At 37.0% G+C, this 26,280-nt stretch overlaps 1 non-coding gene and 1 pseudogene across 2 annotated transcripts; one reads left to right on the top strand and one right to left on the bottom strand.

Annotated features, from left to right (window-relative positions):
* Positions 1-13,065: 13,065 nt before the first annotated feature.
* TRNAG-GCC (transfer RNA glycine (anticodon GCC)) lies at positions 13,066-13,136 on the top strand. The gene has a single exon. It is a non-coding gene; the product is annotated as a tRNA-Gly (tRNA).
* A 1,128-nt stretch (positions 13,137-14,264) lies between these two features.
* LOC145057921 (lysine--tRNA ligase, cytoplasmic-like) lies at positions 14,265-17,337 on the bottom strand (annotated as a pseudogene). Its single transcript, XR_013686203.1, has 13 exons — positions 17,224-17,337; positions 17,042-17,127; positions 16,854-16,951; positions 16,725-16,787; positions 16,504-16,629; positions 16,119-16,401; positions 15,907-16,027; positions 15,628-15,784; positions 15,358-15,501; positions 15,206-15,274; positions 14,971-15,114; positions 14,700-14,751; positions 14,265-14,527 (listed from the first exon to the last, which is right to left on the bottom strand). The product of XR_013686203.1 is annotated as a lysine--tRNA ligase, cytoplasmic-like (transcript).
* Positions 17,338-26,280: the final 8,943 nt, after the last annotated feature.

Below are 26,280 nucleotides of genomic sequence, written 5' to 3' on the forward strand. Positions count from 1 at the left end.
ATCGAAGGAACTGAGGAACAAGAGGGTGGAGTTGGTGAAGGTGCAATGGCAGCACCGGAAGGGCTCGGAATGGACTTGGGAGCCCGTGAATGAGATGATGGAGCATTACCCAGAGCTGTTCCGGGAAGGAGCGACAGACTTCGAGGACGAAGTCTAAAATAAGTGGGGGAGATTTGTAACACCGGATTCCTGGTACGATTTTATTTAAGTATTTTTCTTAATTTTGCCATGAACTCGGCGAGTCTGCGTCCCGACTCGTCGAGTATCAGTGAGGCGGACACGGGGTTTAAACGGGGAACTCGGAGAGTCGATGCATGGACTCGGCGAGTCCACCCGTCTGGATGAAACTCTATTTTAAGACATTGCACCCTATTTTACCCACTCAAAAACACCCATTTACTCCCAGAGAGCAGTAGATAAACTAGATCCAAAAGCTATTAGGGTTTGCATGTACACCATAGGAATGATGTATAGTCTAAATCTACTCTGTGGAAGGCATCAAATCAGGTAATACCCCCCCCCCCCACTTTGCTCATTAGCTCTTAGGTTCCTTTTGTCTCCAATGGGTGGTCTTCAAGCCTTAAAACCCCCAGATTTCATGTGTATATGTGATAACCAGACCCTAGGAACTGAGACCCATGAGTTGGATCCGTTGCATGTCTCAGGGTTGGCCAGAATGGGTGAAGAGTTGAAGGGGGCTCAGCGAGTGCCAAAGTGCACTCGGCGAGTTCCATGAAGATGGCCTTGAACTCGACGAGTTGTTCTTCAAACTCGGCGAGTCCCTTGAATATAGCCTTGAACTCGATGATTTGTTCTTCCAACTCGGCGAGTCGTATAAACTTTCCCCGATTTCAGTAGGGTTTAAGTGCAGAAGGTCCAACCCTTCGTAACCGCACGCGGAATTAGCAATTTAACGTGTAGCTATAGTCCCAGAATCTCCAAACCTCCAAGGTTGATGTTCTAAGGGAAGATTGGAGCGACTTGTGAGATCTGTTCATCGGACTCGGCGAGTCCAGTCGCGAGTTTGTTAGTTGTCCCCGTTTAGCGAGTCAGGCTGACTCAGTGAGTGGGAACAGGGACCTGATGAGTGAGAGTCGGACTAGACGTAGAAGGACTCAACGAGTCGCTTTATGGACTCGGCGAGTCCAGTCAATCAGAGAGTTGACTTTGACCATTCATTTGACCTAAGGGGTATTTATGAGTACCTAATCCATGTTAACGGATTTATAGCCGGAGGGATTACCGGTGCGGCAGCCAGGCGTAGGTTGAGCAAGTTTTCAGCAGCTACTCTCGAGGTGAGTTTTCCTTCCAGTAGGGACGGGTCTAAGGCACCAAGGCCGGCCCGTATAAACGATATGCTAGTATCGGAGTGTGGGCAGAGCCCGCATCTCATAATTGAGTTTGATTGTGATACCTGCTAGTATGATAGAATTGTTTATACTCGTTGTCTGTGTGATACTTGTATGATTATGGTTCAGTAAGGGGGTGTGGGCGAGGCCCGTATCTCTCAGATAGCGGAGTGTGGGCGAGGCCAATATCTCCCAGATAGCGGAGTGTGGGCGAGGCGCGTATCTCTTAGATAGCGGAGTGTGGGCGAGGCCCGTATCTCCCAGATAATGGAGTGTGGGCGAGGCCCGTATCCCCATGGGTGTGAGCGAGGCCCGTATCCCCTAGCTGTTCATTATATGATTGTATGGTATGTGGCATTATGGGGGAAACTCACTAAGCTTTGTGCTTACAATTTACAGTTTTGTTTTCAGGTACCTCTTCATCGAAGGGGAAGGAGCTGACGTGGTAGCGGCACATCATACACGCACTCCGTTTTTCCGCATCATGATCTATTCTGGGATTTTGTACTCTGACATTATGGTTGTTTTTGTGTGTTGGATTTCAGACACGAAATGTGTTTATGAACTGTTATGATCAGACGATGTTTATTTACTAATGTTTTTCAAAAGCACTTATTTAAAAATGAAAAATTTTGGCATGTATTTTTGGGACGTTACAATGTCATTCATGGGGTTTTTTTCTGGTAAACGATGCACTTTAATTAGAGCATATCTATCTAATTTTCGCTCCTCAATGTTAATCAATGGATGTCCTTCTGATGAATTTTCTGTAAAGCGTAAAGCGTGGATTGAGACAAGGAGACCCTTTTTTCCCCTTTCTTATTCATATTGGCAATGGAAGGGTTACATGTGGCAATGGAAAATATGGTACAAGTAGGCTTGTATAGAAGTATTTCTCTTGTAGGTAGTCATTTACATCTTTCTCATATTCTTTATGCCGATGACACAATATTTTTGGTGAATGGAATCAGGAAAATATCTTTAATTTGATTGGAATTCTCCATTGTATTTTTTATGGTTTTTGGCCTTCAAGTGAACTTACAAAAATCGAATCTTTTCGGTGTTAATATTCCTTTCCGTCTGTGGAACAATTTGCGGGTCTAACCAGCATAAAGGTTGCCAAGTTACCTTTTATGTATTAAAGATTATCGATTGGGGCTAGGATGTCTCGATTTTTGGGATGAAATTTGGTTATTGAAAGATTTAAGGTAAGGCTTTCATCTTGGAAAATTAAGTTACTTTCCATGGGGGGTTGACCTATGCTCCTAAAGTCGATGTTGGGTTATCTAGGTATTTACTGTATGTCAATGTTTCACGTGCTTGGTGTAGTCATTAAATATCTAGAGAATAAGAGGGCGGGTTTATTTATTTATTTATTTATTTTTGGGATGAGGAGTAAGGTGATAAAAAGATTCAATGGATAAAATGAGATGTTGTTTTGGCTAATCAAATGACAGGTGGGTTGGATATTGGGTCTTTGAATGGTTTTAACAAGACACTTTTGTTTAAATGGAAATGACATTTTCTCAATAATAATAATAATAATGAATTGTGGTGTAAGATTCTAAAATGTTTGCATAGCCGCGAGGGTAGATTGAGGCTGAATCGGGTTGGATCCATTTCGACTTAGGGGGTGTGGTGAAAGATTATTGTTACAATTTATCAATTGGATGAATCTGTTATTATTGTTAATAATGTTATTAACAGGGTAGATGGTGACGAATCTTCTACGTTGTTTTGGCAAGATCAATCGATTGGAGACAACACTTTAATGAGACAATTTCCATGTATATCTTGGAAATGAAAAATATTGTACTATATGTAAGAGATGGAAAAGAGTTCAGTGGGAGTGGGAATGGAGTGAGATTGGACTAGGCCGATTCTTGTAGGAAATCTTGTAACTCGTGTTCAATAGTTGCAAAATTTACTTACTGGCTATCATATTTCCAATTCCAACGACATGTGGTTTTGGAATTTGGGTGTCGGCCATAAGTTTACGGTTTCAAAAGTTTGAAGGTGTATAGATGATTATATCCTCCCAGATGGTACGATTCCTACAAGGCAGAATGAGTTCATTCCAAGTAAAGTGAACTTTTATAATTGACGGCTTCGGAAAAAAAGACTTCCTTCTAAGTTAAACTTGGGTTTGAATGTTGTGGATATTTCGACTATTGTTTGTGGCGTTTGTAATTCAGATATTGAGGATAATACATGTATATTTCTCCCATGCCAAGTGACGTCAGACCTCTGGAGGTTCATTGGAAAATGGTGCAACATTACCATCCCGACCTATTGGATATGCTCCAAAATATTCCAAAATTGGTGCCCAATCAATTGACATCTATCATGTACAACTAGTTGTGTTGTTTTCTTGCCAATCAAGTATAAGAATTAGATTAAGACTCTTCTAGTTATTCTTATATATAGGATATTAGATCATATTTTCTGATCATCCTTTTGTTCCCATTTTTACACCAACAACCATTGTAACCCTTAAAATTATTGAGATTAATATAGTGTTCTTTCAAAGTGGTTTTTTCCCCGATTTTTGGGTTTTTCCACTATAAATCTGGTGTTACTTTCATTGGATGTTTACGTTCTTACTCTAACAAGTAGTATCAAAGTGTGGTCGAAGATTAGAGGCATATATGTGTTGCTTGATGGAATAGACATACCAACTGCTTGATTGATGCTTCTTTTATTGGAGACTCTTCTTCCGTCGTTTTTTTTGTTACGATCGAGCACCAACAAACTTAATCGATCGTTCTTGGATTAATAATTCTTGCCTAGGTCATTTTCTTTCCAACCCCACGTATAAGTTTTCTTTTTTCCTTTGAACGATTGCATAGTTATTATTATTATTATAAAACCCTCGTTTTAATTCTTCCTTAAGCACATATAAGCTACTATCTTTAGAGTTTCTTTTAAGCCCATATATCATTAAAAATCATGTTTTTATAAAGCCCCATATAAAATCATTCCTTCCTATATTTTAGAAATTTTAATCCAACCTATTTATCGATTTTATTAAATCCAAATATTAACCACTTTAAGTGTTTTTTATTAAGCCTTTAAAACAAATCGATTACTCTATGGCTGCTGTCAAATACGATCTTCCACTTTTAGATCGTGACACTCTTTTTTCACTTTGGCAAGTGAAGATGCGAGATTTTTTTGGCTCAAGTGGATTACGACGATGCATTAGATTCACTTGGAAGTAAACCTCAAGCTACTTGGAATCCCGATGAGATAAAGAAGGATCGTAAAGCCCTGGTACAAATCCGGTTACATCTCCACAATAAAATTCTCCAAGAAGTACTCAATGAAAAAAATTGCGGTTGTCGATTGGTTAAAGCTCGAGTCAATACGCATGTCAAAAGATCTCACGAGTAAGATGCATTTAAAGCAAAATCTTTTTCTACATAAGCTTCAAGAGGGAGGTAATTTACTTAACCACATCTTTGATTTTAAAGAGATCGTATCCGATTTAGCGACTTTAGAAATTAAGTATGACGAAGTAGACCTTGGTTTGATTCTTTTATTCTCTCTTCCGAGCTCCTACTCAAGCATAAGAGGTACAATTCTTTATAGTCGCGACATCTTTACTTTACATGAAGTTTATGAAGCTTTGTACTCAGAAGAAAAGATGAAAGAGATGGTATCTTCAAACGGGGCAAGTAGTTCACAAGCCGAAGGGTTATCGGTTCGAGGTCGTTTCAAAGATAGGGGTTTTCATGTAAAGAAAGAGCGTTCCAAATCTAGAGGCAAAGGCAAAGAAAAAAATTGCAGACATTTCACCAAGATGGTCATGATATTTCATATGGTTAGAAGTTGAAAAATAAAGAAAATAGAAACGGGGAAATGAAAGATGAAGACAAATCGGCTAATTGTGCTCGTGACAACAACAAATTCGACGATGAAGTTCTTACGATTATAGTCGGGGTTGATGATATTCATAGCGAATGGATTCTTGACTCGGCCTGCATATATCACATGTGCCCAAATAAAGATTGGTTTTCCACCTTTGAACCAATTCTCAATGTTGGGTCCGTTCTTGGATTTGACAATTCACAATGCAAAATTGAAGGAATCAGTTATGTTCGTATCAAGATGTTTGATGGTACTATTCGTACATTGACCAATGTTCATTACATCCTGAAGATGAAAAGAAACCTTATATCACTTAGTGTCTTCAACAACCAAGGTTTCAAATTTACATGTGGAGATAGTATGCTAAAGATCTCAAAAGGTTCTATAGTGTTTATTAAAGCTAATTTGCAAAAATCAAATGAATCGTACTATGTTCGGGGTACAAATATATCTGCTTCTGCTAGTACCGTATCTCCTAATAATCATCTACCTGATCTCATGAAAAATCATCACCAAAGGATCTACAAATTCCAAAATCGATCACAAACACAATTCTTCAGTTAATCCCGAAATTGCTTCCAATTTTAGTCCAGTTTTGTCTACCACATCTTCAGAAACCAATGTAGTTAAAATATGGCATTGTCGATTAGGCCATATGAGTGAACTTGGATTGTTCAAACTAAATAAATGAGGTCTAATTGATGGTTTCAACAAACATAAGATGTAATTTTGTGAACATTGCGTTTTCGGTAAATCTAAGCGGGTAAAGTTCAATACTGGCAAACACACCACCAATGGCATTTTAGATTACATACATTCTGATTTTTAGGGTCCTTCCCAACACAAATCTCTTGGTGGTGCAAGTTATATGTTGACGATAATCGATAACTACTCCCAAAAGGTATGGTCTTATTTTCTTAAAAACAAGTCTAACGCATTTTCTACCTTTAAAGAATGGAAGATTATGATTGAAAATCAACCTGGGAAGAAAATTAAAAAGTTAAGGACTAATAATGGGATGGAATTTTTGTTCAAAAGAGTTTGAATCATTTTGCAGATCTGAAGGTATTGTTTGTCACTACACTGTTCCTCATACGCCACAACAATACAATGTAGCCGAACAGATGAATCACACCATTATTAGCAAGGATAGATTTATGCTATCCCAGGCATCTTTACATCATTGACTTTGGGATGAAGCAGCCTCCACGACATGTTATTTTATCAATTGTTTACCCTTAATTCCATTGGACAAGAAGACTCCGATTGATGTTTGGTCTGGTTCGCCCGTAGAGTACTCAGAGTTGCGGATTTTTGGGTGTGTTGAATATGCTCATGTTGTGAATGGTAACTGATAAGCTAAATCCTAGAGATATTAAATGCGTTTTATTGGTTACAAATCAAGGGTGAGAGGATACAAGCTTTGGAATCCCGAGACAAGCAAAGTAATTATAAGCCGAAATGTCGTTTTTAACGAATCTGTGATGTATTACTCATCCAACAGTCACGTCAATTCTCAATATGGTTCTTTGCCAAATATTTTAGACTCATACCGGGATTTTTCTAATCATATTGATTTCCATGAGAGTGATTAAATTCAGGTGGGGCACACTCGCTTTTGAAAATACCGAAAATCAAGACAATTCGCTCAACCCGGGTAACAATATTTGATCGACTACTTTAAGCTGTTTCCCCCTATCTCATTCTATTACAACCAATAGACCTAGGAGGGTTATTAGACCTCCTAGTAGGTTCACTAACGTTGCTAATTAGGTAGCTTATGCTTTCTTAGTTTCTGAAGAAATTGAAAATTATCAAGAGCCATCATCGTATACCGAAGCAATTTCTACTTCTGATTCTGACAAGTGGATGAATGTAATGCAAGAATAAATGAAATCTCTAGAGAAGAATCAGACTTGGGAACCTGTCAAATTACCCAAGAAAAAGAAGCCAATTAGGTGTAAATGGGTGTACAAGAAAAAGGAAGATTTAAGATTCAAAGCCTGACTCATTGCAAAAGGGTATAGCCAAATACCCGATATAGATTTTACGGGTGTGTTTTCTCATGTTGTCAAGCATAGTTCCATTCGTACTGTTAGGCATGTCAAAACCAACAAATAAAGGGGTACGATATACTCCAAAATAACACTACTATATTGCACTAAAAGGTAGTACAAGGCAAGTAGGGTCGATCCACAGAGACACGAGACAATTGGTCTATACCTCTTTGCACAAGGTAATATGGTCACCAATAGTAAAGAGAGGGAGGTTTAGAACGCAATGATTAAACAAACAATTAAAATCATAAGTAATCAACTAAATGAGTGAATTAAATTCAGAATTTCTAAGAAATCCAACTCTATGTATGACAACTTAGCAATGTGATTCCAAGACAACATGATATTTGCTCAATTCTATCTAAGTTGGTACTTGAAAGTGTTAACAAGCTCTAACACTTCCCATTCACCACATTAATTAACCAAAACAAGCTCTTTGATTAACCCTAACCTTACTAACCTAACCTAAACACGTTCTTAGAATTAGATTGAAAGATTGCATTAAACTTTATTTGAATGTTCCCAACAACACGCAATACTCCTCACAAGCTCGGGAGTGTAAGAGTGTGTGAATAAGATTTACACTAAATTCATTCAATGAAAATCGGTTTAGTGCTTGTTACTTGTTTATTTCACTAAATAATTACGGATTTTGTAAAAGAGATAATTTGAATGACCTAACCCTAATTCAAATGGCTAATAAGAATCACAATTAGAATCAAACAGTCGATTGAAGCAAAATCAAATTCACTAGATAGAAATTAAAAGCAAACATCAAGTCATATGTTTGAAATCACAACCAAGAAGTCAAGACATGAAGTTAGAGAAACTATGGCTTTAAAAACTTGATTTGGAGCTTCAAAAAACTTGATTTGAAGATCGCTTTCTTACATGGTGACTTGGAAGAAAACATTTACATGAAGCAACCTGGACGGTTTGCTATTCCCGAGAAAGAAGATTTGGTGTGTCGATTAAAGAAATCACTTTATGTCTTAAAGCAATTACCCCGACAATGGTGTAAGAAGTTTGATAACTTCATGATATCTCAAAACTTTAAAAGATCAGATTATGATTCATGTATTTACCTAAAATTCAAAAAGGGCAACCTATCTACTTATTACTCTATGTTGATGATATGCTTATAGCTGCAAAAGACAAGTCTGCCTTCACCAAACTGAAAAACCGACTTAGTCGGGAGTTCGAGATGAAAGATTTGGGTGATTAAAAGAAAATACTTGGCATGGAAATTTCAAGGGATTGATCCATATGCAAGTTATACTTAAGACAAAACACCTACATCAACAAAGTTCTACACCGATTCAACATGCAAAATGTCAAACCGGTAAGTACACCGCTTGCCGATCATTTTAGGATTTCTTTTAGACTTTCCCCACAAATAAATGATGAAATTGATCAGATGTCAAAGGTTCCTTATTCAAGTTTAGTTGGATCGTTAATGTATGTTATGGTTTGTTTCTGTCCCGACTTATCACATGCTTTGAGTGTTGTAAGTCGTTTTATGGCTAATCCGGGAAAGCAACATTGGAAAGCCATTCAATGGATCTTCCGTTACCTTAAAGTTAATTCTAATGCTTGTTTGGAGTTTGGGAAATCAACAATTGGGTTATGTAGATACGTTTATTCAGATTATACAGGCAGTCTCGACAAAAGAAGATCCCTCACGGGTTATGTTTTTACTATCGGTGATTGTGTCGGGAGTTGGAAAGATACACTTCAATCTACTGTTGCTTTTTCTACTACAGAAGTTAAGTACATGGCTATTTTGGAAGCATATAAAGAGGCTACTTGGCTTAGAGGGTTGTACGGTGAGCTATGTGGTGATTTCTCATGCACTACAATTTATTACGACAATCAAAGTGTGATATGCCTCATGAAGGATTCGATGTTCCACGAGCGAACGAAGCACATTGAAATACGACACCATCACATCAGAGATGTCATAGCCCAAGGCGATATCATGGTGATAAAGATTAACACCAAGCACAACCCGACCCGACTGACATGATGACGAAGCCGGTTCAAACCGCCAAATTTGAACTTTGTTCAAATTTGGTTGGTGTTTCAATTTAAATCGTTAATGACTTTTGAAAACTATATGTTTTTCGTTTCTCTTGATGGTTGAAGGTTACGTTGCTAAAGATCGGTTCGTCGCAATGTGGAGTTTGGCAGATATGCTCCAACTATTCCAAAATTGGTACCTAAGAAATTGACATCTGTCATATACAACTAGTCGTGTTATTTTTCTTGCCAATAATGTATAAGAGTTAGATTAAGACTCTTCTAGTTATTATTATATATAAGATATTATATCATATTTTCTTATCATCCTTCTGTTCCCCTTTTTACCAACAACCATTTTAACCCTTAAAATTATTGAGATTAATATAGTGTTCTTTCAAAGTGGTGTTTTCCCCGATTTTGGGGTTTTTCCACTATAAATCAGATGTTACTTTCATTGGTTGATTACATTCTTACTCTAACACGATCTTTATTGATCTCGATGATGTTTTTGTTTGGCTTGATTTAGTACATATTTCCAACATTAATTGAAAGGGTTTAGATTCTATAGTTATGATTATGAGGTGACTTCTTTGGAACTATCGAAATACCATTCTTTTCAGTAAATAGACTATTACAAAAAAAAATGGTTGATAGATTGATCTACTATTTATATGCTTTTTTTGTGAATTGAAATATGAGGTTTATTATTAGTCGTGTTTCGTGGATGTTAAATTCAATTTTTGTTGATATATTGATTACTATTCAACTTTGACTTCTTTGGAACTTTCGAAATACCATTTTTTTTCGGTAAAGAGACTATTACAAAGAATTTTTTGGTTGATAGATTGATCTAATAAAATCATTCAGTTGTTACAAAAAAGATTATTTTAAATTTAAACAAAAGAAAAAAAAAATATAATAAGAGGTAAAATATTAATTTCATACCAGTTATAAAAAATATAACCATAGGCAAGGACTAATTACGCAAAAAAAAAAAAAAAAATGAAACCACATGTATCACGTAAGAGATAATTGTCTTGAATCCGTTCCTTTTGCATACCACGTGGACCAATCATGTAATTTGTCTAATGTTTTTTTGATGATATATTATTTTTGTTGGGGACATTATCTTTTAAAACAAATATTTACTTACAAAAATATGGGAATATGATATATATATATATATATATATATATATATATATATATATTTAAGTTAGGGATAATGACTTGAAAGGTAACAAACATTCGACTTTGTTAATATTTAGTCACTAAACTTTTTTCATTATCTATTTGCCACTGAACTATTGAAAATGTTTACATTTTACCATTATAACCGGTAACAACCGGTCATAAGAGTAAAATGTGAACAGTTTCAATAATTCAGTGACAAATAAATAATGAAAAAAATTTTAGTGACTAAATGTGAACAAAGTCGAAAGTTTGTTTCCCTCTAAAAAAAATCAATCACTAAATGTGAACAAACTTCCTCTTGTATTATGTTTTATTAAATTATTTATTTTTGTTAAATTCTAGCAACATTTGTTGATGAAGAAACCTATGAAATAAAAAACAAAACCCCAAAAATATATTAAAAAAACGAAAACCGAAACCGAAATAAAAAATCAATGGTTTTGTATTTACCAAAATAAAAAAGCAAAATTTCCAATCTGATTTTGTTTTAACAAAAAAGTGAACCATTTTCACCCATAGTTATTAAGAAATTGTATACCATTTTCACACAAAATTCATATCTATAATATTAGGATAATTACATATAATATTGCGTAGTTTTATAACATAAAACTTATACATATAATTTGGTTTCAATTTTCGTTTTTTATACCTTTTTCGGGGTTTTGTTTTTTTTTTCCATAGATTTTCTTAATCAACAAATGTTTTTAAAATTTAGCAAAAATACATAATTTGCTAAACCATAATACAAGAAGAAAGTTTGTTTATATTTAGTTATTGAATTTTTTTTAAAGGGAAACGAACTTTCAACTTTGTTCACATTTAGTTACTAAACTTTTTTTCATTATCTATTTGTCACTGAACTATCGAAAATTGTTCATATTTTACCCTTATGACTGGTAACAAAATGTGAACAGTTTCTATAGTTCAGTGGCAAATAGAGAATAAAAAAAATTTAGTGACTAAATGTGGACAAAGTCGAAAGTTTGTTACCTTTTTAAGTCATTATCCCTTTAAGTTATTGTGAGTATTGATATCTTTTTAGATCATCTCTTGATCTTGCTTATAGAGATTTTATGCTAATATATATATATATATATATATATATATATATATATATATATATATATATATATATATATATATATATATATATAATAAAGTAATTTACAGACATGGCATGTTGTACAGTGCCCATTATATATGCGATATAAGAATATATAATACTAGAGAGGGTTCATTAAGCTATTATTCATTTGTTTAATCAAACATGGCTTTAAAGAATGCTTTGATTCAATAATGCAACCTCTTCCTTCCATCTTCTAAATCTCCTTCCTTAATCACTACCAAAACTGTCAACATCGTTTCTCACCTATGTGGAATCGGTGCCATCCACACCCCTTCATATTGGCCAACACCATATTCTTCCTCAACATGAACGCTTGTTTATGGTTCATTAGCATTCTCCAATCTAGCAATTGTGTAAAATCTCTAATATGTCTTTGATTTCATTACATCTATTACTACCATTCTTCAATCACACAATTAATGTATTCATGTAGACATTTCATCGAACAGTTTGTAGTCGTTGTCATTTAGTATGTGATTTTTAATGATTGGATCTATACTAGTTGCAAATTGTAATGGAGTCCGAGAAAGGAATAGAGAATTAGAAGTTCACTATCACCTTCATTAGGATTGATTGCATCTCTAATGGCTTTGGCAATCACAGGAGCAATTATTTGTATCTCTCTTCTCCAGTTTTTGTCTTGCTCTGTATAGCGCCATAATCGTCAACTAGGATTGATTCCATTGGCTTTTAATGCTCATGGTAAAGATGATAAATAATGCTCCTATGATATCTCCGGATTATTTTTAATACTTATAGTTATTTCCGCCAAATTAAATAAATATAAACATAAATCAAAATCAAATTTCTATCTAAAAAGAGTGTTTTTTTGTGCCATTTACCCAAATATTTAATAAGTTCAACAAACATGAACAAATAGACAAATAGACTTGAAGCCTAAATTGAATAATTTATGAAATAAAAGTGTTTCTTATATGAATAAAATGAACATAATTCATTCTAAGAAACCAAGTACAAAGAACAAAACCATTAAACGATTAAGTTTGAAAAACTTGAATTCATGAGACCAATTAACAGAAACATTGATAGCAACTAATGAAACTTGCTACAAACCATTAAATGGTTAACACATTAGTTCCATTTACCATGTCTTTTTCTCTTATTTGGTTTCGACAACAATTGATGTTTTTTTTTATTTGATTTACAAAAAACTCAACAGCTCGATTGATTAAAACCCAACCTTACTTCAAAAATATAAAACGTTTTTTAAGATCATATCGACATAGTATAATATTTGACTATCAAACTTTTTGAACTTAAATCCTTTTAAAAGCCCTTAAATACTATAATCCAAGTTCCACATTATAACATTTTTAGCGTAACGAAATAATGTATGTATCAAAACCAAATCACTTTTCAAATTTAATTACTTCGCAAGTACTTTGCATCAGTTTTATTAATAAATCGTAATGTAAAGCCATAAGGCACCAGTGGTCTAGTGGTAGAATAGTACCCTGCCACGGTACAGACCCGGGTTCGATTCCCGGCTGGTGCATTCTTTTTTAAACAAAGCTTTTCGAAGCCACTTGAAGACAACCTTGTTGCGCATATGAGCTTTTCCTTCTTTTGGTTGCTTTTGTAAATGTTTACAAAAAATATATATATTAAAACTCACTACGTAAATTACTTTATTTTTTTGAAGTTACTTATATAATATTTGGATAATTTTGTATTTATTAAATGTTATCATTACAATATTGTACTACGTGTCAACATATATAAAAACGAGCATTTTCCTACAAGTTTATATTAAAAATTTGGAAGTAGCATATCATTAAGTTGTAAATGTAAAGTGTAAGCTATCTTTGAATCACCAGAAATTTGAGAGACAAACTCTAGTGTGAGATTGAAAGAAATTTAGACATGAAAGTTACATAAGATTGATGGTGAAATGCTAAGTACTAAGTATTATTTTTGTTAGCGAGTATAATACTTTATATTTTTATGAATTATAATTATACTCGTGACTATTCATTATTTAATGTGTTTTTTTTTATCAATATCATTTTTTATTTGCAAAATCCCAATTGATGGTTGCAGAACCATTTTTGAGTTTCATTGACAGCGACAGAAATATGCCACCAGAAAACCTTGTCATTAAATGTTAGTGACGGACAGCTTGTAGCAAATACTTTGGAATCTGGTGGCTTTTGTTGCAGTTCCGTCTCTAATCTATTGCTGATTTTGATGTCGTTTTCTCTGAAAACTAGGGCTGGTTCCCGACAAACAAGAAACAATTGGAATCTCTTTAATTTATTCACAAAATTCTGAATCCAAAATAAACTGTCGCTCCAAACCAGAATCAAGAGAATTAAAAGCCAAAACAGATTCCCAATGTAGGAACTAAATAAGGAAACGATATACTCGAAAATAATAGATAAAGGCATAAAGCTAAAAAAAATTAAACTAGGATTGAGATTCCAGAAATAAGCCATCTTCAAACGGGTCGTTTATCGGGACAAGCCGGGTCCATCTGCATCAGATTTATTTCTGAATGGACAATTTTTATGTTTTTAATCATATCATAGTTGCTAATATAATTAATAGCGGTAATTGATTAGGTATCCAATAGGTTGCTATTCCATAACCATAATTCAAAAATGAAATTCAAATTTTTTCCCCAAAATCAAAACAAAACATTAACATTCGACTACCAAAATAAAGTTCAATATCAAAGTATTGAAAGTTTGAAACCAAATCACAAAAAAATTAAAAGTGTCATAGTCTAACTAGATGGTAGGTTATTTCCTTGGTTGAGCTTTATGATTTCGTTATACATTTTGGCGATTTCTTGTTTTTTGGCATCAATTTCATCATACAACTTGACAATTTCTTGTTTTTTGGTATCTGCTTTAAGCTCTTCCTTAATCTCCTTACGGATACGATCTACAATAACCAAGTTTACACCTAATTAAACATCAAGCCATAACATTCAATTAAAAACAATGTACTTTCAACTTGAATTCCGAAAACCAAGGGTGTTTATAGTTTAAATCAAGATGTAACAAAGTGAGAAAGACATGTATAGTAGATAAATGGTGAAGAAGTAAAAACAAACCTCTATGTTGTCTAGGGTTGTACTTGGGGGTGCTTGACAAGACACCAAAAACCTGTGTTGATCAGTTACAGACCGGTTAGTTATTAACAAATTAACAAAACTACATGTTTTGTTTCACTGCCGGGGAAAAATATAATACAATATAATTTCATGTTTTCTGGTAATGGTACCTTTCATCCTGTGGTTTCATTGTCGGGAAAAGGATAACTTCCTGTTTTATTTACCCAAACAGTTTAAAAACCAAAACACTAACGAAAAAAAAAACACAAACCTTGATGTTCAATGAATCGGTCAACAACATAGTAAGGCGGTCAACGCCCAAACCCCAACCGCCAGTTGGCGGCAACCCATATTCAAGAGCCGTACAAAACGCCTCATCCAAAGCCATCGCTTCCTCATCCCCCGATTGTCGATCCTAATATTTTTTGAAACAATGAGTAAATAAATCAATATATTCACAACATTTTTATCTTCCTCGGCATATTTAAAAAAAAAAAGAAAAACACCTTTAATTGATCTGCAAATCGTTGACGTTGTACGACTGGATCATTCAATTCGGTGTACGCATTCGCAAGCTAACAAAATAAAAACAAAAGATTAAAAAGAATTATTATTATAAAAAAATACTAATAATAATTAGAGTAGTGTATGTTGATACCTCGTGCTTGTTGATGAACAATTCGAAACGTTCAGTCAAGCCTGGTTTGGATCTGTGCCATTTGGCCAAAGGACTCATGATTTCCGGATGATCCATTATGAAACAAGGATCAACACATGTCTCCTCCAAAAAGTGTCCCACAAGCTGATAAAACACGATACCACAAATTCAAGTTACAATAATTACCAATAAATAACAATGTATATATGAATGAATTGGTTTGGATGTTATTTAAAGATGGATGATGCATGCATGGGGGATTAATATTACTTTGTCTAGTAGACGTGCGGTTGTTTGGGGTGGAGGACATTTGATTTCAAATTTTGCGCATGCATCCGCAAGATATTTATTGGCTTCATCACTTGCTAGGTCTTTGGGTATGTTAAGATTAGCCATTTTTTCTAACTCTCCAATCATATCAATCCTTCTGAAAAAATTTCAACTATCTTCATGTTACAAAAAGCAGAGTAAAATTAATAAATAAAAAACATTTGTTAGTTCTTGCATCTTAACCTAAAATCAATAATTATAAGCTAGTAAGAGAATGACCTGAAAGGAGGGGTAAAGTCGATTTCAATGGGATCTTCACCATGCCTAATTCATCAATCATTATATTTTAGCATAAATTGTGCATGTTAATCAATATGAAACCTTAATTCAATAATCAAAACTGAAATTATAAGTTTACGGAATAAATAAATAAATCATCAATGTAATTATCTACTCTAATTATAATAAAAATATAGAGCTTAAATAATTACCACTTAACAATTGTTCAGTTATCTCCATCAAGTCGTAATAGTCAGCATAAGCCATATAAAATTCACAAGTAGTAAACTCAGGATTATGTGTCAAATCAATCCCTTCATTCCTAAACTGTTTTCCAATCTCATATACACGATCATGTCCACCAACAACAAGCTTTTTTAGATAAAGTTCAGGGGAAATTCTCATAAACAGTCTCATATCCAAATCATTGTGATGTGTCACAAATGGTCGGGCAGCTGCCCCACCAGCAACCATGTTCAACATCGGAGTTTCAACCTTCAAATTTCAATAACAACAAATACAATTAATTAATTCATTCTCCCATAAACAAAAATAAAAAATAAAAAAGTATATGCCTAACTAATGGCTTTACTTTACCTCCATGAAATCAAGATTCTTAAGAAAACTTCTCATGTATTCCACGATTTTTGCACGGGTATCGAATATAAATCTCACTTCTGAATTTACCATTGGATCCAAAGGGCGTTGCCGATATCGTGTTTCCTAGAATAAAAAAATAATTAAATTTAAAAGGTGGAGAAATGAAAATCCATATTCACATCATGCGATGGTATTGAATATTGATATTGAATATATACCTGATCTTTTAATACATATGCATCAGGATTTCTGCCGCTCCCTGGAGTCCAAGCATGAGTTTTCTGCAACAATTACACATTACTAAACAGGGGTAAATTCGTAAATACATTGATATTAACAAAATTTACCTTCACGTTGCCTTTTTGCCTTGGCATCATATGAAGACAAGGAGTTCAGACGTGGAATGTTTTTGGGAAAATACTCAGCTCTCCCCTGTTGCTTTTTCCTGTTATAAAGAAAAATTTTAGAAGAAAAAAAAAACTAAAAGATGATCGTGAAATAATCAAATTTTCAAAAGGAAACAAAATTTACAAACCTGGAAACCCAACAATACCAACTACGTCTCCACATTTCACACCAGAATGAAACTTGGAAAATTCAGCTTCATCCAAATCAGATCTCCTTCAAAAACAAAGATAGATTTTAGAATTAATTAAAACGAAAAAAACAAAAGTAATCTGGCATTTTGAGGGAAATATTAAATTTAATTTGTGTCACCTTGCATCAGCTATAACTTGCACTTTTGTATCTTTGATGCCATGAAGATCATAAAAGAAGAGCTTTGCTGCAGAAGCCCGTTTGCTCATAATTCGCCCTGGAAAGAGGTCAATAATTATCAGCATCAAGATAAATTAAGAAGAAAATTAATTAAGTCTATATGTATATATTTTTATGTTTATATTCAATGGGACCCACACCCACCTGATAAAGACACTTGAACATCCTCCACATACTCTCCACTGTTTAAGCTTTCATATTTGTTTATGAATTCAAGAATGGAGATGGAGACATGGAATTTGTGAGGGTAGGGGTTCAATCCTGCTGCCAGGCGATTTTCAAGAAATTGCTGCAACAATGATAATCAAGTATTATATATAGGGAAAATTAATTATAAGCCCAACGAAGTTTTCAAACCGTTCAAAAAACCCAAATTATGTTTTGTCTATTCAATAAAATCCAACGAACTTAACATTTTGTCTTAAAAAAGCCCAACTAACTTACACTTCTCATTTAGAGTCAACCGGCTAATAAAAGTCAACGAATGACATGGCTTATGACGTGTAATTAAATATCGGAAAATGACTTTTAAGACCAACGAAAGTTCAAAACCGTTCAAAAAACCTCAATCATGTTTTGTTTGTTGAGAAAAACCCAATGAACTTACACTTTGTTCAATTCTCATTAGAGGCAACCAGATTCATTAGGTATACAACTAGTTGTCAAATCATTAGCTATACAACTAGTTGGCAAATGACATGACATTATATTTAATGGCATGGAATAAACAGATTAGAATTGCCCTTTATATATTGATTTAGGGCTTGAAGAAGAGAAAAACGAACGATGCCTGTGTTCGATCTCTTGTAATAGCTACGTCTTCTTTTTCCTCTTAATTCTTTTTCCTCTCAATCGTTGATGTCCAACTCAAGATCTACAAAGAAGATATATGATGATGCAAACTCTTGTGGATGTAGACGTCCTTCTCGGATTTAGACATCTAGAATGGAGGATTTTCCAGAGAAAATGTTTATGGCTTTTTCGAACAGATGGGTAAGTGTAATTGAAAGCTTTATCGTGTCAATTTTAAAAAGTTTTTCTTTTTGAAAGAAACCAAACAAATAGATAAAATATGGACATGATAAAGCTTTCAATTACACTTACCCATCTGGATGATCATCCGTTCAAGATGTCCAAATCCAAGAAGGCGTCCACATCCACAAGGGTTTTTATCATCAAATATCTTCTTTGTAGATCTTGAGTTGTACATCAACGATTGAGAGGAAAAATAAGAAGTAACTATTACAAGAGATCAAACGCAGATGCCGTTCGTTTTTCTCTTCTCCAAGCCCTAAATCGATATATAAAGGGTAATTCTAATCTGTTTATTTCTATGTCATTAAAGATAATGTCATGTCATTTGCCAACTAATTGTATACCTAATGAATCTGGTTGCTTCTAACGAGAATTGAACAAAAACGTAAATTCATTGGGTTTTTTTCAACAAACAAAACATGATTGGAGTTTTTTGAACAGTTTTGAAACTTCATTGGTTTTAAAAACCATTTTACGATATTTAATTACACGTTATAAGTCATATCATTCGTTCACTTTTATTAGCCGATTGACCTTAAATGAGAAGTGAACGAAAGTTTAAGTTAGTTGGACTTTTTTTAGACAAAAGATTAAGCTCTTTGGGTTTTCTTGAACAAAAAAACATAATTGGGTTTTTTGAACGGTTTGAAAACTTAATTAGACCTATAAGAATCAATTAACTATACTGATCCAAGTCTTCATCATCTGCAGTAGACTGCTTCTGGACTTGTGATTTTGGCATGGCAGCAGCCTGTAAATTAAAACCACCACAATGACATGAGATGATCGTTAGGTTTAAATTTAAAATTAAAACAAGCGTAACCTTAATTCACCTTTTTCTCCTTCTCATGTTCCTTAAGACGCCTCTTTTCCTCCTTCTCTTTGTTCTTCAGCTCCTTCTTTGGAGCACTTGGTCAAAATCAAACACAAAATATTAAACCCTATAATCTCTGATCATGCAAGCGCATGTTATAATAGTAAATGGTTGCTGCTAGAGGGAATGAAAACTCACTTCTTGCTTAAAACCTCCGACTCAGATTTGTTGATTGAGACGTTATCAGCAAACTTAGCATCCAAGTCCGCCATTGTAGGTGAAGATTGTGTGGAAGAAGACCCTGTAATTAATTAATGGCGTTTGAGTTTTTTGGAAGTGATCGATCGAGATCTTAACTCTTTTTAAGAATTTATCAAATACAGCCGTTTACAAGAGGAACACCGATAGGCGGGGGACTTACGTTTTCAGAAGTGTCGAAGGCGGTATACTCACCGCCGATGAAGACGATCGATAGTTGATGAATACAATATATGATATATATACCTGATTAATATTGCTTTCTCTCCAAGTTACTAATACTTTCTCTGCAAATCACACGTTTCCAAAAAAAAAAAAAAAAGATCCAAAGAAACGTAATCTTTTTCTCATTTATTTCCATATTCTTTCGATTAACTTTTATTTAATAACAACTACTAATTATAATTTATAAGATTTTGTAACATTATCGGTTTATATTATTACTAGGTTATATTATGACGGTTATAAAAATAAACAACTTTTTATAGTATTAAATCGTTAAATATTTCAATCAGGGCCGACTTAATGCATAGTAAATCAAAGATAGGGCTTAGGGCCCCCAATCAAGAGGGCCCCACAAAGCAAGGACTCCATGTATTTTATCCCTAATCGGCTAAGGCCTAAGGCTCTAAACGTCTAAAAAACGACGTTTCTTCTTCCATAGTTCCACTGCACACGATTTCTGTGTTTGCGCCCTCAATCCCTCATCGCCTGACGCCTGATCTGCTGATCTACTAATCTTCTTGTTCTGACTTCTGACTTCTGAGTTCTGATTCATAGCACAAGTTGTGCCACACAACTGCATACACTTACAGCTTCTTCCTTCTCCACTGCATACGGTTTCAGGTTTCTTCCTTCTCCATTGAAGCATGGCAGCTTGCATTCTCCCATCTCCATAAACGGTAATAAACTAGTAAACTACTTGTCTACTTCTTCCAAGTTCCATCTCTTCTAATCTTGTTAACTTGTTTTCATGTCATTTGATATTGATTGTATTGTAGACTGTAGAGTGTATACTTGTAGTCTTGTAGTCAAATGCCATGAAATTGTGTTCAAAATTCACTGGTTAGGACTTAGGGTGTAGCACCTGGTTCCTGGTACGTAAAATTTATCTAAGTATTTTGCATTTTAGCCTTGGACTCGGCGAGTTGTAGGCCCGACTCGCCGAGTAGAGCTGGGATATTGAGCACGTTTAAGCTGGCGACTCGGCGAGTCCCCGTTGTCTGATGAAACCTTAATTTTAAGGGTTTGCACCCGATTTAAAACAACCTTATGCGCCCCAAGCTCGCCCCCCTTCACCCTCAGATCTCCCTATATCGTTCTAACCTTGTTCCTTGTGAGATTGAAGTGCTTTGGTGTGATTTCTTGAAGATTTGAGAGAAAAAGGAGGGTAGATCAAGAGGAGAAGAAGGAGGCCAGACATCTTGGTGTTATTTCAGAGATTTCCTTGAGGTATAACTCAGTTTCCCTCTGTTTTCATGCTAATAGTCCCTTAGAGCTCCATTAAAGTCCTTCTTGAGCCATTTCCAAGCTTGGGTATAAATTAGGGTTTGTGATAAGTTGATTAACCTTTAGATCTAGGCATGATTGAGCTCCAGGAGCTCAGACCCATTGCCTATGAAGCTATATTGCATGAAAGCCCTAGATCTGCTCTTTTAGTGTATTTTGAGCCCTAAAACCTTCATTGGTGTTTATCTACACGTAAAGTTGGAAACTTTACGTGTTAATCAAGCCCTAAGAACCCAAATCTATGTATGGCATGAGCTGGATTCAAGCAAAATCGAGTATATAGTATTTGCATGTGGTAGACTCGGCGAGTCGTTCATCGGACTCGGCGAGTCGAGTCACGAGTCCCCGAGTTTTCCCCCTTTTTGTGTTTGTTGGGTGTAGTCGTGAGTCATGGGGGGTGACTCAGTGAGTTGGAAGCCAGACCCACTCATGGAGGAACTCGGCGAGTCAATGCCTTGACTCAGCGAGTCCAAGGCAATCTTCTTGCCTCAAGAACAGACTCGGCGAGTTGTTCATAGAACTCGGCGAGTCTCAGCATAGAATGTTCTTCGGATGAAGATGAACTCGACTAGTTGTTCATACAACTCGGCGAGTCTCAGCATAGAATGTTCTTCGGATGAAGATGAACTCGACGAGTTGTTCATACAACTCGGCGAGTAGGATGAAGGACTATTGGACATCAGTTTAGAAGGAAAACTCGTCGAGTCAATGCCTAACTCGACGAGTAGAGACAGGATTATGGTCAATCGAATGGATAGGGACTCGGCGAGTTGGGTCAACTGGAAGTTGACTTTGACTTTGACTCTTGGCTTGGTTAGGGGTAAATGGTCATTTTACCCTGAGGTCGGTTAGCAGAATTTGATTAAGTGTTTTGTGGGAATTATAGCCGGAGGATTTCCGGGGCAGAAGCAGCAGAAGACAGTCAGTTCCCACGCAGATCAGCAGCTACTTTGAGGTGAGTTACCTTCCAGTAGCGGTGGGTCTACGGCCATAATGCCGGACCACCAGTAGGAGTTGTATGATAGATGATTGTCTCTGTGATATTCATCTAGTGTTGCTACTACTTGTGATATGTTATGTGCTAGTATGATATGATGCTATGTGCTAGTGACAATAGGGGGAGATAGTCCCCAGATTACCAGTCGGTAGGGCCGAAGGGGCGGTCATTCCCAGCCATGCTAGATAGATTATGTGATATGTGTGGTAGTAGTAGGGGGTGAAATAGTCCCCAGCACCCGGTCGAGAGGACCGAAGGGGAGACCAGCACCCAAATATGCTAGTCAGTATCCGGTCGAGAGGACCGAAGGGGAGGCCAGCACCCAGATATGCTAGTCAGTATCCGGTCGAGAGGACCGAAGGGGTAGGTCGGGCACCCAGATATGTCTGACAATATGTGTATGCTATGTGGTTATAGTATGTGGTACAGTGGGGGGACTCACTAAGCTTCGTGCTTACAATTTTCAGTTTTGGTTTCAGGTACCCCTCCTTCGAAGGGGAAGGAGCTGGCACGGTAGCGGCACATCACACACATGCTTTGTATTCCGCACTATGAGATCTTCCTGGGGATTTGTACTCTGACATTATTATGTTTTATAAATGGTTTCCAAACACGCGACATCTTTTATGAAATGATATGATCGGTGAATGTTTTATTTCTAATGTTTTGCTAAGTATATGTTTTAAAAATGAAATTTTTGGCTCGTATTTTTGGGACGTTACAAGTTGGTATCAGAGCCCTGGTTTGAGCGGTGTTTGACCTGCAGGAAGGTCAAGGCCGAGCATCAGAGACCGCACGACAAGATGCAGCCGTTGGATATCCCGTTGTGGAAATGGGAAGATATTACGATGGATTTTATCACAAAGCTTCCCCGGACTGCGCGAGGAGTAGATTCAATTTGGGTCATCGTGGACCGATTGACCAAGAGCGCCCATTTTATTCCGATCCAGGAGAGTATCTCGGCCGAAAAGTTGGCCGATATCTATATCAGGGAGATAGTGGCGCGGCACGGGGTGCCAGTGTCAGTGATATCAAATTGAGATGTGCGGTTCACTTCCAGGTTTTGGAAGAAGTTTCATGATGAGTTGGGAACTCGTCTGCATTTTAGCACCGCCTTTCATCCGCAGACGGATGGTCAGAGCGAGCGGACCATTCAAACTTTGGAGGATATGTTGCGGGCATACGTGCTAGACTTCGGGGGTAGCTGGGATACGTACCTTCCCTTGGTTGAGTTCTCGTACAACAACAGCTACCACGCGAGTATCGACCGCCCTCCATTCGAGATGTTGTAGGGACGAAGGTACAAGACCCCGATATGTTGGGGTGAAGTTGGCCAGAGAGTCATGGGGAGCACAGAGGTGGTGCTCAAGACGACCAAGAGAATCCAGGAGGTTCGAAGCAGGCTTCAGACTGCGCAGAGTCGGCAGAAAAGTTATGCCGACAAGCGCCGATCAGACCTGGAGTTCCAAGTTGGGGATATTGTTCTCCTGAAGGTGTCGCCTTGGAAGGGCGTCTGTAACCCCCCAATTCATGTATGTTATTTAAATAATTATTTTTCAAGTTTTCAGAAGGAACTCGACGAGTCAGTAGCCAGACTCGTCGAGTTGAGTCGGGACTTTGAGCATGTGTATGTTGGCAACTCGACGAGTCCATATTCCGGACTCGGCGAGTCCGCCAGTCTGGATGAAACCCTAATTTCAAGGGTTTGCACCCTATTTAAACAACTTTTGGGGCCTCAAGACAACCCCCATCACCCCTCAGAGCACCATACTCGAAACCCTAGAACCCTCTTAGCATTTTTGTGTGATTTAGTGCGTTTCTTTGAAGATTCTGAGAGAAGAAGGAAGGTAGATCAAGAGGAGAAGAAAGGGATCTAGGATCTTTGTGGTATTTCAGAGAATAGTGAGGTATAACTCGTCCCTTTTCTGTTTTCATGCGTTAATTCCCTTTGGAAAGCCATTAAAGCTATTCTTAAACCATTTCTTGGCTTGGTAATAGTATAGAGGACTCATTGTGATGAATAGCCTTTGAATCTAGCTAGGTTTGAGTTCCAGAAGCTTAGATCTAGTACCTTTATGGAGCCATTTTGCATGAAAGCTCTAGATCTACTTTTATAGTGTGCTTTGAACCCTAAAACCTTCATTTGATGTTATTTACACGTAAAGTTGGAAACTTTACGTGTTAATCAATCCCCAATAACCCAGATCTATGAATGGAATGGACTGGTTTCAAGCAGAATCGAGTATATAGTGTTTGCATGCATACGACTCGGCGAGTCGTTCTTCAGACTCGGCGAGTCGAGTCGCGAGTTCCCTGTTTTCCCCCGTTTCGAGTTATGCCGAGTGGAACCAGTGAGTGAGAGAAGGAATCGGTGAGCTAGAGGGTTAAACTCATTCGTGGAAGAACTCGGTGAGTCAATGCCCTGACTCGACGAGTACAAGGCAATCTTCATGCCTCAAGAACAGACTCGACGAGTTGTTCATACAACTCGGCGAGTCACAACTAGTGTGTTCATCTGATGAAGTAGAACTCGACGAGTTGTTCATACAACTCGGCGAGTTGGATGCAAATTGTCGGTGTGTTAGTAACAAAGAGGAACTCGCCGAGTTTGTGTCAAAACTCGATGAGTAGTAGCGAGTAGAAGCATAAAGTGAGAGTAAGGACTCGACGAGTTGGTGACCCAACTCGACGAGTTAGGTCAACTGAATGTTGACTTTAACCGTTAGGTTGACTTTGACCAGGGGTAAGAGAGTCATTTCACCCTCTGTATTATTATCAATATTTGATTGATGGTACTTATGGAAATTATAGCCGGGGTGAAACCGGAGCCGCAACAGACAGATTCCGGAGCAGTTCTTTCAGCACCTAGGCTACGAGGTGAGTTTCCTTCCAGTAGGAACGGGTCTACGGCCCAATCAACTAGTAGTAGTTTCCTGACTTCGGTCCGATGTAGCAGATAGTGTGTTTGATGCCTTCGTGGCTCAGACGGAATTTATGTGTTAAGTGTTCCGGGCTACGGCTTGATGCAGTATGTAATATATGTGTTTATTTTAGATGATGTGTGTTATGCTAGTTGATATGTGTTCCGGACTTTGGTCCGATGCAGTCAGTTCCGGACTTCGGTCCGATGCAGCTAATTCCGGACACCGGTCCGATGCAGGGGACAAGGTCCCAGTTAGTTCCGGACTTTGGTCTGATGCAGTTTCCGGGCTTCAGTCTGATGCAAAGGGCAAGGCCCTGAGTAGTTCCGGACTTCGGTCCGATGCAGTGGGCAAGGCCCAGTATGTGTTATATGCTAGTGTATGGTATGTGGTAGTTTGGGGGAGCTCACTAAACTTTGTGCTTACAGTTTCAGTTTTGGTTTCAGGTACTTCCGCAAGTAAAGGGAAGAGCTCGGGATGATGGCATTGCACACACCACAGCTTCAGTCTTATTCCTGGGAGTTTGTTGATTCATAGTTTGATTTGATACAAATGTTCATGACATTTTATTATGAGTTGAGATATTTGACACATGGTTTTATGATGTGACGATAAGTACATGATTTTTATTATTATTAAAACAAAAATTTTTGTGTCGTATTTTTGGTTGTTACAGCGTCATTCGATTCAGGAAGCGGGGCAAGTTGGGCCCGAGATACATTGGACCGTTCAAGGTTGTAGCCCGGGTGGGCAAAGTGGCATACAGGCTGGACCTGCCAGCCGAACTCAGTCAGATCCACAACACCTTCCATGTCTCCCAACTGCGGAAGTGCCTAGCGGATGATTCAATGGTGGTTCCGTTAGAAGATATTCAGGTTGATGACAGCCTAAATTACATTGAGCGCCCAGTCGCAATCCTCGACCGGAAGTCGAAGGACATGAGGAACAAGAGGGTGGAATTAGTGAAGGTGCAATGGCAGCATCAAAAGGGTTCGGAGTGGACTTAGGAGCCGGTGGAAGAAATGATGGAGCATTACCCTGAGTTGTTCCAGGATCGAGCAGCAAACTTCGAGGATGAAGTCTAAAATAAGTGGGGGGGGGGATTTGTAGCACTGGGTTCCTGGTACGTAAAATTTATCTAAGTATTTTGCATTTTAGCCTTGGACTCGGCGAGTTGTAGGCCCGACTCGCCGAGTAGAGCCGGGATATTGAGCACGTTTAAGCTGGCGACTTGGCGAGTCCATATTCTGGACTAGGCGAGTCCCCGCTGTCTGATGAAACCCTAATTTCAAGGGTTTGCACCCTATTTAAACCAACCTTATGCGCCCCAAGCTCCCCCCTTCACCCTCAGATCTCCCTATATCGTTCTAACCTCGTTCCTTGTGAGATTGAAGTGCTTTGGTGTGATTTCTTGAAGATTTGAGAGAAAAAGGAGAGTAGATCAAGAGGAGAAGAAGGAGGCC

The sequence above is a fragment of the Lactuca serriola genome, chromosome 6, assembly GCF_051521515.1.
Source record: "Lactuca serriola cultivar US96UC23 chromosome 6, Lser_US96UC23_V15, whole genome shotgun sequence".
Taxonomy (NCBI): Eukaryota; Viridiplantae; Streptophyta; class Magnoliopsida; order Asterales; family Asteraceae; genus Lactuca; species Lactuca serriola.